This window comes from Ornithodoros turicata, chromosome 1, assembly GCF_037126465.1.
Source record: "Ornithodoros turicata isolate Travis chromosome 1, ASM3712646v1, whole genome shotgun sequence".
NCBI classification, from domain to species: Eukaryota; Metazoa; Arthropoda; class Arachnida; order Ixodida; family Argasidae; genus Ornithodoros; species Ornithodoros turicata.
The window spans coordinates 193,674,799-193,691,125 of NC_088201.1; the positions used below are offsets into that span (position 1 = coordinate 193,674,799).

Here is a 16,327-nt window from a genome sequence, read left to right on the forward strand (position 1 = left end):
GGCGGCAGAACGGTTTGCGAGTAGGGCAATTTATGAGATTTTTTGGGGAGTTCTAACTACAAAAAAGGTATTAAGAGCGGTTATATGTACACAGCTCGTCAGATTGAGCAAACGATAAACATTCCGTTAAATGTTCCGTTGAAACAGTCAGCACTTCCAACACGTCATGAAATATTATTTACGCTGTTGCCTGTGTACTGCTGTCCGAGGCGTGTTACCCCATTACGGCTTCTCGAATTCAGCATTACGTATTCGGTGCACGGCGATTTTCACATTTATCTTACTTCACAAAATAGTATAGATTATTATGGCTATGTGTAACTTTTGTACGTGTAACGTGTTTACTCTCATATTAACCTATGTGAAGCAGGGTAGGGTCCTGAGGCTACTAGGGGTAAACATCGCACATCATCATAACTTCTCTATAATTTATTATTGTTGTAGTGCTTCCGAATTTCGAGATATAGATATTAACAAGAACAGATACAGAGAAACTATTTCATTAAATGCAACACAATAATCACGTGTATATTGCTCTCAGTCTATTATTTTGCTCTTTTATTTTATTTTATGTTTCCAGCGATTTGAGCACACATTTGAATCACACATCACAGACACAACTGCTTGCTCAGACCTGTCGCACTTAGTGTAAATTGTATTACTGCGCACCGGCCTTGGTGGCCCAGTCGGTAGCGTGTTCGCCTTCTGATCCCGAGATCGCGGGTTCGAACCCGGCCGAGGACGCCAGCAACTTGGTGGCAGGGTACAAGTTGCTTAGACACGCCGTCTTCCGCGAGGGACGTTAAATACGGGTTGCCGTGTGATGAGCTTTCATCGCACGTTAAAGAACCCTCAAGTGGGCAAAAGCAATCCACAGACCGACCGCTGTGGCGTCGCTCATGATCTCAGTTGTCTCGCGACGTAAACACCCAAATATTATTAAAGTATTACTGCAGTTGTCCGGGTGTTAAAGGGAAGGTCTCGTACAGCCGGGGCTATTCCGAAACTTAGCCAAAACTATCTTCACGAGTGCTATATACACATACAACCGTCAAAGTTTCATTCAGAATAACCAAGTCGTTTTCGAGAAATTTGTCGAAACGTGCCGTAATAGCAGACGACGAAAGCTGCGCTTCTCTCATGCAACGTCACACATGACGTCGGCCTGCGGGTCCATCGCCGTTGTCACGGTAACTAACTTGCAGAAGCACCTTGGGTTGAGTCATCCCCTTTGCTCTCGAAATGGGGACACTCAGGCATATATCTCCGCGATCGGAGAACGTAGTCCGTGCATTGACTGTAGGGTATCGGACAGTGTGGGGCAGAATCGGATACGTGGAAGCTAAGTCACGTGTTTTCTTTCCGCGGTTTTTAAATAAACACGCACTCCCTCTCAATGTACGTCGTCAGTGACACTTCATTTCGAAACATGATCAGTGTGCAACGGGGAGCGTAATGGAAGCGCGCGTAATATATTTTTGGTCGGAGCTGTAATGCTACCGCGCGTGCCGATGGCCGGCGACTTAAGATTTGTGATTGTGGGTGGGATTGTCTTGCGACTTTTAACTTTTCTCTGAGGATTAATATAGTTGTTCTAAACCATCACGTGGGCCACTTCTTAGACTGTGCATTTTTTGCCTGAGAACTGAAAGAAAGTATACGAGAGTTGCCGCGGTCCCAAGTAAAGGTTGGTCCTCACTGATGCGTTTTGACGCACACGCATCTGTTCCGTTGGCACGCATCCTCAGTGCTCAACGCAGCGCAATGCGTTGACATGTTCTCACTGCCATGGACCTACGTCCGTCGGTTGACGGCAGATGACACATGTGGTCTACCAAGCGCACCAAGGTGGGTTCAATGCATGCCCATACAGCACAGACGGAGGCACTACGATTGAACATCGTATTTTAAAAGCGTTTTGTTTGTGGTGGTCTCGATATGAGATACGAAAACGGTGACGCTCAGCGATGCTTTCGCTGGATTTCTTGTCACCCAGTATTCCTCGGCGACGCTACTCTTGCAGCAGAAATTGAAGGAGACAAGAACACACCTGTTCTCACGCCGCACTGCCTTTTTATAATCTATAGCCTCGTCTTGTTACCTCCATTTCGCTGCATTTATTGCACTGCAATGCCAGCAGGGCAGTACAACATACACAAAACCACACAACGTTGCTCTGTTGGTCGCCATTGCTGTTTACCTACCAACTGCAAACTGCGCAAGCGTCAGGTTCGCCGCCCTGATTGGTCGTCTTGCTGCATCGAACGCACTGCTGTGCGGAAAAGTTGAGCCGACGCGAACTCTTCTATGTCCGTGCGTGGGAGCTCTCCGTTAGCTCGTCGTAATTGGTAACTGACGGATACGGGCAACGGAACGGATGCCTGTGCGTCAAAACGCATTAGTGAGGACCAACCTTAACTTTTGAAAGTCGCCTGTTCACGCCGGTGCATTAGCGCGCGCAAAAGCAGACGATTTCTGTATCCTATCGCGGACTTTCCCGCAGGCCCACGTGGCCGTTCTTACTGTTGCCAACTCAGATCGCGGCATGCTCCGCAATCTCTTTCAATTTAATTCGGTTATTTAATAACCGTGACGTGTTTGGTGGGGTAAATTCGCAGTATTCCATTTGCAACAAAGGGCAATCGAATGGTACACTTTATGAGAGGGGAAGGGGGTACGAGACCATCCCTTTAAGGTAACGTGACAGAAGACAAAAGTTCAGGGAATTCAGAACAGTCCTCTTATGATTTGTAGTTGTTGATCGCAAAAATTTCGGAAGTTCAGCAGTACGCACTTGTGTTGCCGTTCGGCAAACACTGATCCCAATCTTGCGTTTCCTGCCCCTCTTTTTTTTTGTCTAATAAATATATCCCTCCCCCCCCCCCCCCAACTTGCCCGCGAAGACTAGTGAACGAGTTACTCTTCTTCTTCCAATCCGGAATGATATGCTTGGTTTAATAAACGAACAAAAGTATCTCTTACCGTATGAATTATTTTGAGTGACAGATACCCATCGGAACCGCTCGGACAGAACCGCTCATGTGGGTCAACTTTGACGCGCTCTAATGGTAAGGGTATTTAAGTTGAAGATATTACCACGCGTGTTTGTTGTAGCGTTGATACATGTAAAACATTTACCATAAATTTCGGACCTGTAGCTTAAGCGTCCTTTGTTCCCTATCAAGGCGAAACTCTTCAAATTTGCATTGATAGAGATCTACCTGACACGGAATCGTCGTGCCTGCCAACTTTAACGCGCTCTATTGGTGAAACTAATTAAAATGCACAAAGTGTCACGCGTGTTTGTTGTAGTGTGGATGTCTGTCAGTCATTTAACATAAATTTCGGACTTATGGCTTAAACGTCCTTTCTTGCCTGCGAAATCGAAATCGATGTGACGACGGAACGGCTTATGCGGGTCAACTTTGACGCGCTCTAATGGTAGGGGTATTTAAAGTGAAGGTATTACCACGCGTGTTTGTTGTAGCGTTGATACATGTAAAACATTTACCATAAGTTTCGGACCTGTAGCTTAAACGTCCTTTGTTCCCTATCAAGGCAAAACTCTTCAAATTTTCATTCATAGAGGTCGACCTGACACGGAATCGTTGTGCGGGCCAGCTTTAAAGCGCTCTATTGGTGAAACTAATTAAAATGCACAAAGTGTCACGCCTGTTCGTTGTAGTGCGGATGTTTGTGAATCATTTAACATAAATCTCGGACTTATTGCTTAAACGTCCTTTCTTGCCTGCGAACTCGAAATCGATGTGACGACGGAACCGCTTATGCGGGTCAACTTTGACGCGTTCTAATGGTAAGGGTATTTAAGTTGAAGATATTACCACGCGTGTTTGTTGTAGCGTTGATACATGTAAAACATTTACCATAAATTTCGGACCTGTAGCTTAAGCGTCCTTTGTTCCCTATCAAGGCGAAACTCTTCAAATTTGCATTGATAGAGATCTACCTGACACGGAATCGTCGTGCCTGCCAACTTTAACGCGCTCTATTGGTGAAACTAATTAAAATGCACAAAGTGTCACGCGTGTTTGTTGTAGTGTGGATGTCTGTCAGTCATTTAACATAAATTTCGGACTTATGGCTTAAACGTCCTTTCTTGCCTGCGAAATCGAAATCGATGTGACGACGGAACGGCTTATGCGGGTCAACTTTGACGCGCTCTAATGGTAGGGGTATTTAAAGTGAAGGTATTACCACGCGTGTTTGTTGTAGCGTTGATACATGTAAAACATTTACCATAAGTTTCGGACCTGTAGCTTAAACGTCCTTTGTTCCCTATCAAGGCAAAACTCTTCAAATTTTCATTCATAGAGGTCGACCTGACACGGAATCGTTGTGCGGGCCAGCTTTAAAGCGCTCTATTGGTGAAACTAATTAAAATGCACAAAGTGTCACGCCTGTTCGTTGTAGTGCGGATGTTTGTGAATCATTTAACATAAATCTCGGACTTATTGCTTAAACGTCCTTTCTTGCCTGCGAACTCGAAATCGATGTGACGACGGAACCGCTTATGCGGGTCAACTTTGACGCGTTCTAATGGTAAGGGTATTTAAGTTGAAGATATTACCACGCGTGTTTGTTGTAGCGTTGATACATGTAAAACATTTACCATAAATTTCGGACCTGTAGCTTAAACGTCCTTTGTTCCCTATCAAGGCGAAACTCTTCAAATTTGCATTGATAGAGATCTACCTGACACGGAATCGTCGTGCGTGCCAACTTTAACGCGCTCTATTGGTGAAACTAATTAAAATGCACAAAGTGTCACGCGTGTTTGTTGTAGTGTGGATATTTGTCAATCATTTAACTTAAATTTCGGACTTATGGCTTAAACGTCCTTTCTTGCCTGCGAACTCGAGGTCGATGTGACGACGGAACCGCTTATGCGGGTCAACTTTGACGCGCTCTAATGGTAACGGTATTTGAGGTGAAGGTATTACCACGCGTGTTTGTTGTAGTGTTGATACATGTAAAACATTTACCATAAATTTCGGACCTGTAGCTTAAACGTCCTTTGTTCCCTATCAAGGCGAAACTCTTCAAATTTTCATTGATAGAGATCTACCTGACACGGAATCGTCGTGCGTGCCAGCTTTAACGCGCTCTATTGGTGAAACTAATTAAAATGCACAAAGTGTCACGCGTGTTTGTTGTAGTGTGGATGTTTGTCAATCATTTAACATAAATTTCGGACTTATGGCTTAAACGTCCTTTCTTGCCAGCGAACTCGAGGTCGATGTGACGACGGAACCGCTCATGCGGGCCAAATTTGACACGCTCTAATGGTAAGGAGATTTAAGTTAAAGGAATTACCAGGCGTGTTTGTTGTGGTGTTGATACATGTAAAACTTTTACCATAAATTTCGGACCTGTAGCTTAAACGTCCTTTGTTCCTTATCAAGGCGAAACTCTTCAAATTTTCATTCATAGCGATCTACCTGACACGGAATCGTCGTGCGTGTCAGCTTTAACGCGCTCTATTGGTGAAACTAATTAAAATGCACAAAGCGTCACGCGTGTTTGTTGTAGTGTGGATGTTTGTCAATCATTTAACATAAATTTCGGACTTATGGCTTAAACGTCCTTTCTTGCCTGCGAAATCGAAATCGATGTGACGACACAACCGCTCATGCGGGCCAACTTTGACACGCTCTAATGGTAAGGGTATTTAAGGTGAAGGAATTACCAGGCGTGTTTGTTGTAGTGTTGATACATGTAAAACATTTACCATAAATTTCGGACCTAAAGCTTAAACGTCCTTTGTTCCCTATCAAGGCGAAACTCTTCAAATTTTCATTCATAGAGGTCGACCTGACACGGAATCGTCGTGCGGGCAAGCTTTAACGCGCGCTCTATTTGTGAAACTAATTAAAATGCACAAAGCGTCACGCGTGTTTGTTGTAGTGTGGATGTTTGTCAATCATTTAACATAAATTTCGGACTTATGGCTTAAACGTCCTTTCTTGCCAGCGAACTCGAGGTGGATGTCACGACGGAACCGCTCATGCGGGCCAACTTTGACGCGCTCTAATGGTAATGGTATTTAAGGTGAAGGTATTACCACGTGTGTTTGTTGTAGCGTGGATACATATAAAACATTTACCATAAGTTTCGGACCTGTAGCTTAAACGTCCTTTGTTCCCTATCAAGGCGAAACTCTTCAAATTTGCTTTGATAGAGGTCTATCCGACGCGGAATCGTCGTGCGGGCCAGCTTTAACGCGCTCTATTGGTGAAACCAATCAAAATGCACAAAGTGTCACGCGTGTTTGTTGTAGTGTGGATATTTGTCAATCATTTAACTTAAATTTCTGACTGATGGCTTGAACGTCCTTTCTTGCCTGCGAACTCGAGGTCGATGACGCGACGGAACCGCTTATGCGGGTCAACTTTGACGCGCTCTAATGGTAATGGTATTTAAGGTGAAGGTATTACCACGTGTGTTTGTTGTAGCGTTGATACATATAAAACATTTACCATAAGTTTCGGACCTGTACGTCAAACGTTCTTTGTTCCCTATCAAGGCCAAACTCTTCAAATTTTCTTTCATAGAGGTCAACCACACACGGAATCGTCGTGCGGGCCAGCTTTAACGCGCTCCATTGGTGAAACTAATTAAAATGCACAAACTTTCACGCGTGTTTGTTGTGGTGTGGATGTTTGTCAATCATTTAACATAAATTTCGGACTTATTGCTTAAACGTCCTTTCTTGCCTGCGAACTCGAAATCAATGTCACGACGGAACCGCTCATGTGGGCCAACTTTGACACGCTCTAATAGTAAGGGTATTTAAGTTAAAGGAATTACTAGGCGTGTTCGTTGTAGCGTTGAGACATGTAAAACATTTACCATAAATTTCTGACCGGTAGCTTAAACGTCCTTTGTTCCCTATCAAGGCGAAACTCTTCAAATTTTCATTCATAGAGGTCGACCTGACACGGAATCGTCGTGCGGGCCAGCTTTAACGCGCTCTATTGGTGAAACTAATTAAAATGCACAAAGTGTCACGCGTGTTTGTTGTAGTGTGGATGTTTGTCAATCATTTAACATAAATTTCGGACGTATGGCTTAAACGTCCTTTCTTGCCTGCGAACTCGACGTCGATGTGACGACAGAACCGCTCATGCGGGCCAACTTTGGCACGCTCTAACGGTAAGGGTATTTAAGTTAAAGAAATTACCAGGCGTGTTTGTTGTAGCATTGATACATGTAAAACATTTACCATAAATTTCGGACCTGTAGCTTAAACGTCTTTTGTTCCCTATCAAGGCGAAACTCTTCAAATTTTCATTCATTGAGGTCGACCTGACACGGAATCGTTGTGCGGGCCAGCTTTAACGCGCTCTATTGGTGAAACTAATTAAAATGCACAAAGTGTCACGCGTGTTTGTTGTAGTGTGGATGTTTGTCAATCATTTAACATAAATTTCGGACTGATGGCTTAAACGTCCTTTCTTGCCTGCGAACTCGAAATCGATGTGACGACGGAACGGCTTATGCGGGTCAACTTTGACGCGCTCTAATGGTAGGGGTATTTAAGGTGAAGGTATTACCACGCGTGTTTGTTGTAGCGTTGATACATGGAAAACATTTACCATAAGTTTGGGACCTGTAGCTTAAACGTCGTTTGTTCCCTATCGAGGCGAAACTCTTCAAATTTTTATTCATAGAGGTCGGCCTGACACGGAATCGTCGTGCGGGCCAGCTTTAACGCGCTCTATTGGTGAAACTAATTAAAATGCACAAAGTGTCACGCGTGTTCGTTGTAGTGTGGATGTTTGTGAATCATTTAACATAAATCTCGGACTTATTGCTTAAACGTCCGTTCTTCCCTGCGAACTCGAAATCGATGTGGCGACGGAACCGCTTATGCGGGTCAACTTTGACGCGCTCTAATGGTAGGGATATTTAAGTTAAAGGAATTACTAGGCGTGTTCGTTGTAGCGTTGAGACATGTAAAACATTTACCATAAATTTCTGACCGGTAGCTTAAACGTCCTTTGTTCCCTATCAAGGCGAAACTCTTCAAATTTTCATTCATAGAGGTCGACCTGACACGGAATCGTCGTGCGGGCCAGCTTTAACGCGCTCTATTGGTGAAACTAATTAAAATGCACAAAGTGTCACGCGTGTTTGTTGTAGTGTGGATGTTTGTCAATCATTTAACATAAATTTCGGACGTATGGCTTAAACGTCCTTTCTTGCCTGCGAACTCGACGTCGATGTGACGACAGAACCGCTCATGCGGGCCAACTTTGGCACGCTCTAACGGTAAGGGTATTTAAGTTAAAGAAATTACCAGGCGTGTTTGTTGTAGCATTGATACATGTAAAACATTTACCATAAATTTCGGACCTGTAGCTTAAACGTCTTTTGTTCCCTATCAAGGCGAAACTCTTCAAATTTTCATTCATTGAGGTCGACCTGACACGGAATCGCTGTGCGGGCCAGCTTTAACGCGCTCTATTGGTGAAACTAATTAAAATGCACAAAGTGTCACGCGTGTTTGTTGTAGTGTGGATGTTTGTCAATCATTTAACATAAATTTCGGACTGATGGCTTAAACGTCCTTTCTTGCCTGCGAACTCGAAATCGATGTGACGACGGAACGGCTTATGCGGGTCAACTTTGACGCGCTCTAATGGTAGGGGTATTTAAGGTGAAGGTATTACCACGCGTGTTTGTTGTAGCGTTGATACATGGAAAACATTTACCATAAGTTTGGGACCTGTAGCTTAAACGTCGTTTGTTCCCTATCGAGGCGAAACTCTTCAAATTTTTATTCATAGAGGTCGGCCTGACACGGAATCGTCGTGCGGGCCAGCTTTAACGCGCTCTATTGGTGAAACTAATTAAAATGCACAAAGTGTCACGCGTGTTCGTTGTAGTGTGGATGTTTGTGAATCATTTAACATAAATCTCGGACTTATTGCTTAAACGTCCGTTCTTCCCTGCGAACTCGAAATCGATGTGGCGACGGAACCGCTTATGCGGGTCAACTTTGACGCGCTCTAATGGTAGGGATATTTAAGGGGAAGGTATTACCACGCGTGTTTGTTGTAGCGTTGATACATGTAAAACATTTACCATAAGTTTCGGACCTGTAGCTTAAACGTCCTTTGTTCGCTATCAAGGCGAAACTCTTCAAATTTTCATTGATAGAGGTCGACCTGACACGGAATTGTCGTGCGGGCCAGCTTGAACGCGCTCTATTGGTGAAACTAATTAAAATGCACAAAGTGTCACGCGTGTTTGTTGTAGTGTGGATGGTTGCCAATCATTTAACATAAATTTCGGACTGATGGCTTAAACGTCCTTTCTTGCCTGCGAACTCGAAATCAATGTCACGACGGAACCGCTCATGCGGGCCAACTTTGACACGCTCTAAGGGTAAGGGTATTTAAGTTAAAGGAATTACCAGGCGTGTTCGTTGTAGCGTTGATGCATGTAAAACATTTACCATAAATTTCCGACCTTTAGCTCAAGCGTCCTTTGTTCGCTATCAAGGCGAAACTCTTCAAATTTTCATTCATAGAGGTCGACCTGACACGGAATCGTTGTGCGGGCCAGCGTTAACGCGCTCTAAGTAGTAAAAGAATAATACGACTTAACGAGCAACATGACACCTTCCTCCTCTCTCACCCCCCCTGTTACCCCCAATTTTGCAATTTGCACCCCACCCAATTTTTTTTTTATTTTTTTTTTCGATTTTTCACTTAAAATCGCTCATACACGCATAAGAATGCGATAATAGAGCGTAGAATATAATTGCAATTAATAAATTCAATTACTATTCATTCCAACGAGAGAGAGAGAGAGGAGGAAAATATCAAATTATCGTTAAGTCGTGTTATTCTATAATGAGACACACGAAAAGAAGCGCACATACGCATAAATGCACTTTCTAAACTCATTTAATAATTCAAGACATTACTATACACATTCAATTCATTAATGTGCCAGTCCAGGTTCGGTAACAGCATCAGCCCATGGGCGCCGCCATTTGCAAAGCGTCACACCAGGCAGGTCGGAAAGCATCACGTCAGGTGGCAGCACCGCTGTCATCATGGGGACTTCCGTGGAATGCAGAAAGAAACAAAACAAAAAAGTGCTAACGAGGGGAAAACACGCGCGAAAACAGGCACACACACACACACAAAATTTTCACCATCGCGAATATGTGCGGGCATGCACCGACGAGAATAGCAACAAGTGTCATTGACAGAATGGCGTACAAGGGAATTGCGAACATGTTTGGGCATGCACGGACAAGAATAATAACAACAAGGGGAAGACTTTCTGCTAATCGCAACAAGGTAAATCGACAAACATACACTACTGCAATACACGCTGTCAAGTTATCGCAGTTAGGGTGTAGGTAAACGCGACAATAGAAGAAGTATTAAAACGACAACTCACCGGCACCGAAGTATTTCCACACACATCACTCAGTCAAGAACAGTCGCTCGTCACGAAATCCGTGGCGAGGAGAGCACCAACAGCATGACCGCCACTCAGAGATCCACCCGAAGCAATGAAGCGTCCGTTGATTTCTCCACCAGGGCATCAAGAGCTCTGCACTGTCATTGGTCGTGACGTCATCCGTTCCAAAGGTCGTCCAGAGAGGAGAGCTTCGCAAATCCCCCTCTGTTATTCATTAAATATAGTAACCAATTATGACGTCACTGTTTATGGAAATCTTGCATTAAAGCGAAATCCAGACGGGTGCGCACCTACACCACAACCGTTGCCCTAGCTTCCCCTGCGAGAATGAAGCACTAGTCTACCAGACACCGCGCTGTTTGACGTCATCATTTCCTCCCATTGTCTGAGGCTGCTCCTGTGAGCACCCAACCACCGCCCAAACAGTCAACGTTTCAAAGTTCGCTCTTGCTATCAGGAGTGAAGAATGCGCGCCAGACAAGAGTGCTTCATGCTCCCTGGTATTAATTGAATTTACATCGCCATATTATTTTGTTTACTGCGCTATTACTGATTTTCATTCTTACATTAAAGATTACGAAAACTACTACTACTACAAAAAAATGCTCTTGCTCCTGTTATTGAAGGTCATATGAAATTACTCTAACTTTTAAGAGCCATAAATTATATTCACTCATGAAAGGAAACACCATCCATGCGCAAAGGCTGAGAAAAAAAAACTGATCCTTGCAATTAAGCACGATTTCCTCGAAGACTTACTAAATGACTAAATAAACATATCAAAAAGCGCTTTTTCTACTTTCAATCATTGAGAACAATATCAACATTTTTTGTACAACAATTCAAGAAACTAATCATCGCTCTCTTCGTGGACGCTGTTGCTTCTGTCTAGAATAACTGCCCCTATTGAAGATGAGAAAATAATAAGCGAGCCTGGACCACTCAAAGTGATCAATAGGTTTACTGAATGCGCGAAAATCATATTTTCTTTCTGATTTTGCACTTTAAAAGTAGCGCACTATCCACAAAGCGTGATCTCAGTTGTCTCGCGACGTAAACCCCCAATTATTATTATTATTATTAACCATAAAGCGCGCCAAGTTTTCCTCAACCCCCATTTCTGCTTGCTACATGATCTGTCATGCAGTGACGCAGGGCAAGAATGAATAAATTTAGCATATGAAACGCATTTTCACCATTCCGTTTTGCAGCTTGCTTCCATGAGCAGACACACAACCCTCCCTTTTTTGTTCACGTTCGCTATGAAATTTAATTATTATTACTTGAAATGGAACAAATTGCAGCAGATTCGTCTCACAGAGACGGAAATTTGCATTGAACGCTCAGATACCCGATTTTCTGCGCTACGACTGCAAAATTAAGCACCATCATCAACACATAAGTCATAATGCGTGTCATGCCTTATCGAGCAATGTGCATACCGACAGGCATGACAAAACACAGAACAAACACACACTCCCGTTTCTACTGTCCGAAAATTATGGAACCGCGTAATTGTACGCACCCTGAATTTTACCAGGAAATCTAAACTTGAACAGAGCTAAAAGCCCAACAAAAGCTAACACCGACAAACAACAACTGAAACACAACAATTAACAAACACACCCATTCGTTTCTGCTGTCTGAATTCGCGCTAAATGCGTGAGCGATTCCAAGAGCAAGCACACCGTTTGAAGAAAGCCTAACAAATGTAGCTCAACACAGCCCTCGCCACAATAGCCGGGTGGGAGGCTGCACGATTCACAAAAAACGACTTCTCTTGCTGATTTTGCTTTTAAAACACGGTTAACTAGCAATTAAGCGCTCCAAGTTTTTCTTACTTCTCATTCCTTCCTCCGTCTTCCGCGTCCTGTCATGCAATGAAGCATGGCAAGAATTAGTAACTTTAGCATATGAAAGTCATTTTCACCATTCCATTTCGAAATTTGCTTCCATGAGCAGGCACACAGCCGCCCGTTTTTTGTTCACATTGGCTATGAAAATCCAATAATCATACTTACTTCCAACAAATTGCAGTGAAATCTAGATTCGATTCACGGAGACGATAATTTCTACCCTCTGCGTTAAGCGCTCAGTATTGATGCTGGAATTGTAATAGATATGACTGCAAAACTTAAGCACCTTCATCAACATAACAGTTCTAATGCGTGTCATGCTTTATCGAGCAAAGGGCATGCACAAGAATCGTGAAGCATGACAAGATACACGCTAACAAACAACAACTAACAGACACACACACACATTTCTCCTCTCAGAAAATTATTAAGCAGCATAATACGACATACTCTGAATTTTACCGATAAAACTAAGTTTGAACACAGCTACAAGCACGACAAACGCGCAATCTATCAACCTACAACAATAACTGACGGTTAACTAGCAAACACACCATTTAATTCTACGCTAAAGGCATGAGCGATTCGATAAGAACAAAGCACACCGCTTTATGAAAGCCTGACAGCTATGTAGTTTTAACACGGCCCTCGCTGCGATAACAGCGTGCAAGGCTCATAAAATCGGTGCGAATCCTTGTAAATTAGCGTGCCCAAAACAAGCACTTCACCTTGCCCGCAAGTCATTCCACAAAGAACTCTATTAAAAAACGCGCGCGATAAACCTCATTTTTTAAACTAATATTTCGCGCAATCGTACATAACTTCTTCACTCGAATCGACAGGAATAGGCATACACAAAGAACTTACTTGTCAAGTGGGGTCCCCGCATAAAATACGCCCGCACACAACAACAACAATAAATGATGACGATTAGATGGGGTGTGGTGGGGTGCTGCGGTGGGGTGAGGCACGCACACAGACACACATACAGACTCACATTTTTCACTACACACAACGAGCGTCGCGAGTCTTCACAGTCACAGAAATCCATATTATTTCTCTAAGTCAATAATTATTCATCGCAAAACACTGCCCATATATACTATGTATGCAGCCATGAAACAATAGAGCTTCGGTTCGGATGTAATAGGATTCTCCGTCTGCCGACCGACGCGTACGAGAGAGAGAGAAAAAAAGAAAGAAAAACACGAGTGAAAGCAGGCCAGGAATGTGCGTTGGCTATGGCTATGCGTACAGAAAAAAAGAAAGAAACGGTGCCATCATGCTCATATGCAGCATCTCTAATACATCTCCCTATTATTATTACTATTTTCAACAATATCAACACCATAATACAGATTGGCTACACGAAATTCTGATTCTTTCCTTTTACTTGTATTCGCTTCCACTAAAATAATTTGAAGGAATAATATACAGTGGAACAGGAAAATGAGAACAGAATTTCAGCATACGCTACACGCTGGTTCACCTAACAAGCTCGAAACCTTTCTGAATATATCCTGCAGGTACTGGAATAAAGATTTATCGCAAAGATAATCATCTGCTGCACGTCGTATTTTTTAAAATAAGAAATGGTAAAAACACTCGCTCTCAGCGTGTTAAACGCTATATGTAGCAAATAATAACAACAATATCAGAGCATTTTTGTTCTTTATTTCGTTATTTCCAAGAGCTCATGACTTTGTGCGAGCCATAGAAAAATTAAAAATTTCTGCTTTGCTGCCGTTAAAGTAGCATGAAAGCGCACTCGAATAGCAAAGTGCGTATTGTCAAGCATAACAAATGCACACGCTAACGACAACAATAACTACTAACAAACACAACCCTTCTGTTTGCTTGAAAGCATTAGGGAATAGCAAGCCCACACCGTGGCTAACCTTTCCCTTTCCTTCTTCTTACTTTGCATTAAACATATCCCCCCCCCCCTTCATTTCTACTGTCTGAATTCGCGGTAGAAGCGTATAAACGCTTTCACTATAACAAGCACAGTGCTTGAAGAAAGTCTATAACAAATGTAGCTCAACGCAGCCCTTCCCACAATCACCGTGTTGAAGGCTGTCTTTTCTTCCTGATTTTGCTTTAAAAACGTAGCTTAAACAGTTTTTCGCACATAACATTTCTGCTTGCTACGTGACGCGTCCTATCATGTAATAAAGCAGGGAAAGAATTACTAAATTTAGCACACAAAAAAATGTTTTGCGATACCGATTCGCAATTTGCTTTCATGAGCAGGCACATCCCTTCCCTTGTTTGTTCACAACTTCACAGCGCGCATGAAATGTAAACACGATTTCTTAAAATGCAACAAATTACTGCAGAATCGTCTCACGGGGGCTGGAATTTCTACCATCTGCGTTAAGCGCTCAGATACCCGCATTTTTGCACAAATAGCAAAATAGCTATGTCTGCAAAAAGTAAGCACCTTCAACAAGTTCATAATTCCTGTCATGCCTTATCGAGCAATGTGCATACCGACAGGCATGACAAAACACAGAACAAACACACCCATTTCTGCTGACAGAACTGAGCTGTACAATGAGGAACGGAGCAACCCGGGCAAAACAAGGGCTCACACATTCAGTGAGCAGTGACTACTCCTTGATCAGCATAATACTACCACATACTGTGAATTTTACCCCGAAAACTCAGCTTGAACACAGCTACGGGCATGACAAATGCACGTGCTAAACAAAAAACTGACAAACACACGCTTGCGCTGATACTGTCTGAACTCGCGTCAAGTGAGTGCCAGCATAAGAACAAGCACTCCGGTTCTTGCTGTTGTTGTTGCTCTTAACTAACAAATGTAGCTTGATGCAGCCCTCGCTGTGATGACCGCGTGGAAGGCTCATAAAATCGATTCGAACCCTGGTAAAATAGCGCGTCCACAACAAGCACTTCACCTTGTTTGCAGGGCACCCTGTACCCATCTCTTTTCAGAAAACGCGATAAACTTTATTTTTAATCAATATTTCGCGCTACAGTACTTTTCTTTCACGCGAAAAGGCGTACACAACGCGGAGATTACTTACTTACTTTTCAAGTGACTTCCCAGCTTCACAAATACACACGCCCACACATATTTTTCATACACACAACGAGCGTCGCCTATTCAAACTCCCAAAAGTGTCTTCCCAGCCACATTATTCCTCAGGTCAATAATTATCCAACGACAAAATACGCAACACACATATGCGCCAGTGGTACAAAGGACAGCGCGTCTTCGCACCGGATGTAATAGGAACTTCCACGCAGACGACACCAGCTAAAAACAAATAAAGCAGCTCAGAAATGAACATTGCCATTGCGTACAGAAAGACATCGAGCTCCATGCAGTAATAAAAAAAGATGAATAACACAGAATTGGAATTCGTTGCCTCTTGCTTTATTTACTTACACCAAAATATTTTGAAACGATAATACAGAAGTGAGTCAAGCAATTGAGCAAAGAATACATCTGGATTCGCTATACACACAGCACCTCTAAGCCATTTTTAAACCAAACGAGAACGCATGTATTCATTAGTATGCTATAATAATCGTAACAAAAAAGAAAAAAAAACAAAGGAATGCATGTTCGCTATACATCCATGAGAAAACGGTGCCGAGCTTTTGCGCAGCAGTTATGATACAGAAGGGTTATTTTTGCTTTTATTTCGTTGCACCCATATATTTTGCAAGAATACTATAGAGTGGAACGGGTAAATGCGAACATCATTCGCTACACACTGTAGCTGTCATCATTTTTAAACCAAACCAGTTGACATGTGTTCATCAGCATACGACCTTTCACTAGATAGATAAGTTGCTAATGACACTCACAAAACTGTCATTCCAACATCACTGACTGCAAGCTTCAGTGCCCAACAGAGCAATGCGCGCCCATCAGCATGCCTTGGACTCACTTCGCACACATACGATACCTTTCTTAATATATCCTACTGCCACCGGAATCAAATGTTTATATGTTTATCGCAAGGATAATC

The 16,327-nt window shown here is 43.0% G+C and overlaps 1 protein-coding gene and 1 long non-coding RNA gene across 4 annotated transcripts in view; both read right to left on the minus strand.

The window, feature by feature from the left end:
• Positions 1-16,327, minus strand: part of LOC135378912 (atlastin-2-like) — a 277,503-nt gene that overhangs the window by 72,799 nt on the left and 188,377 nt on the right. The window lies entirely within an intron of this gene.
• LOC135378913 (uncharacterized) lies at positions 9,918-10,809 on the minus strand. The gene is made up of 2 exons (XR_010418628.1): positions 10,441-10,809; positions 9,918-10,094 (listed from the first exon to the last, which is right to left on the minus strand). It is a non-coding gene; the product is annotated as an uncharacterized LOC135378913 (long non-coding RNA).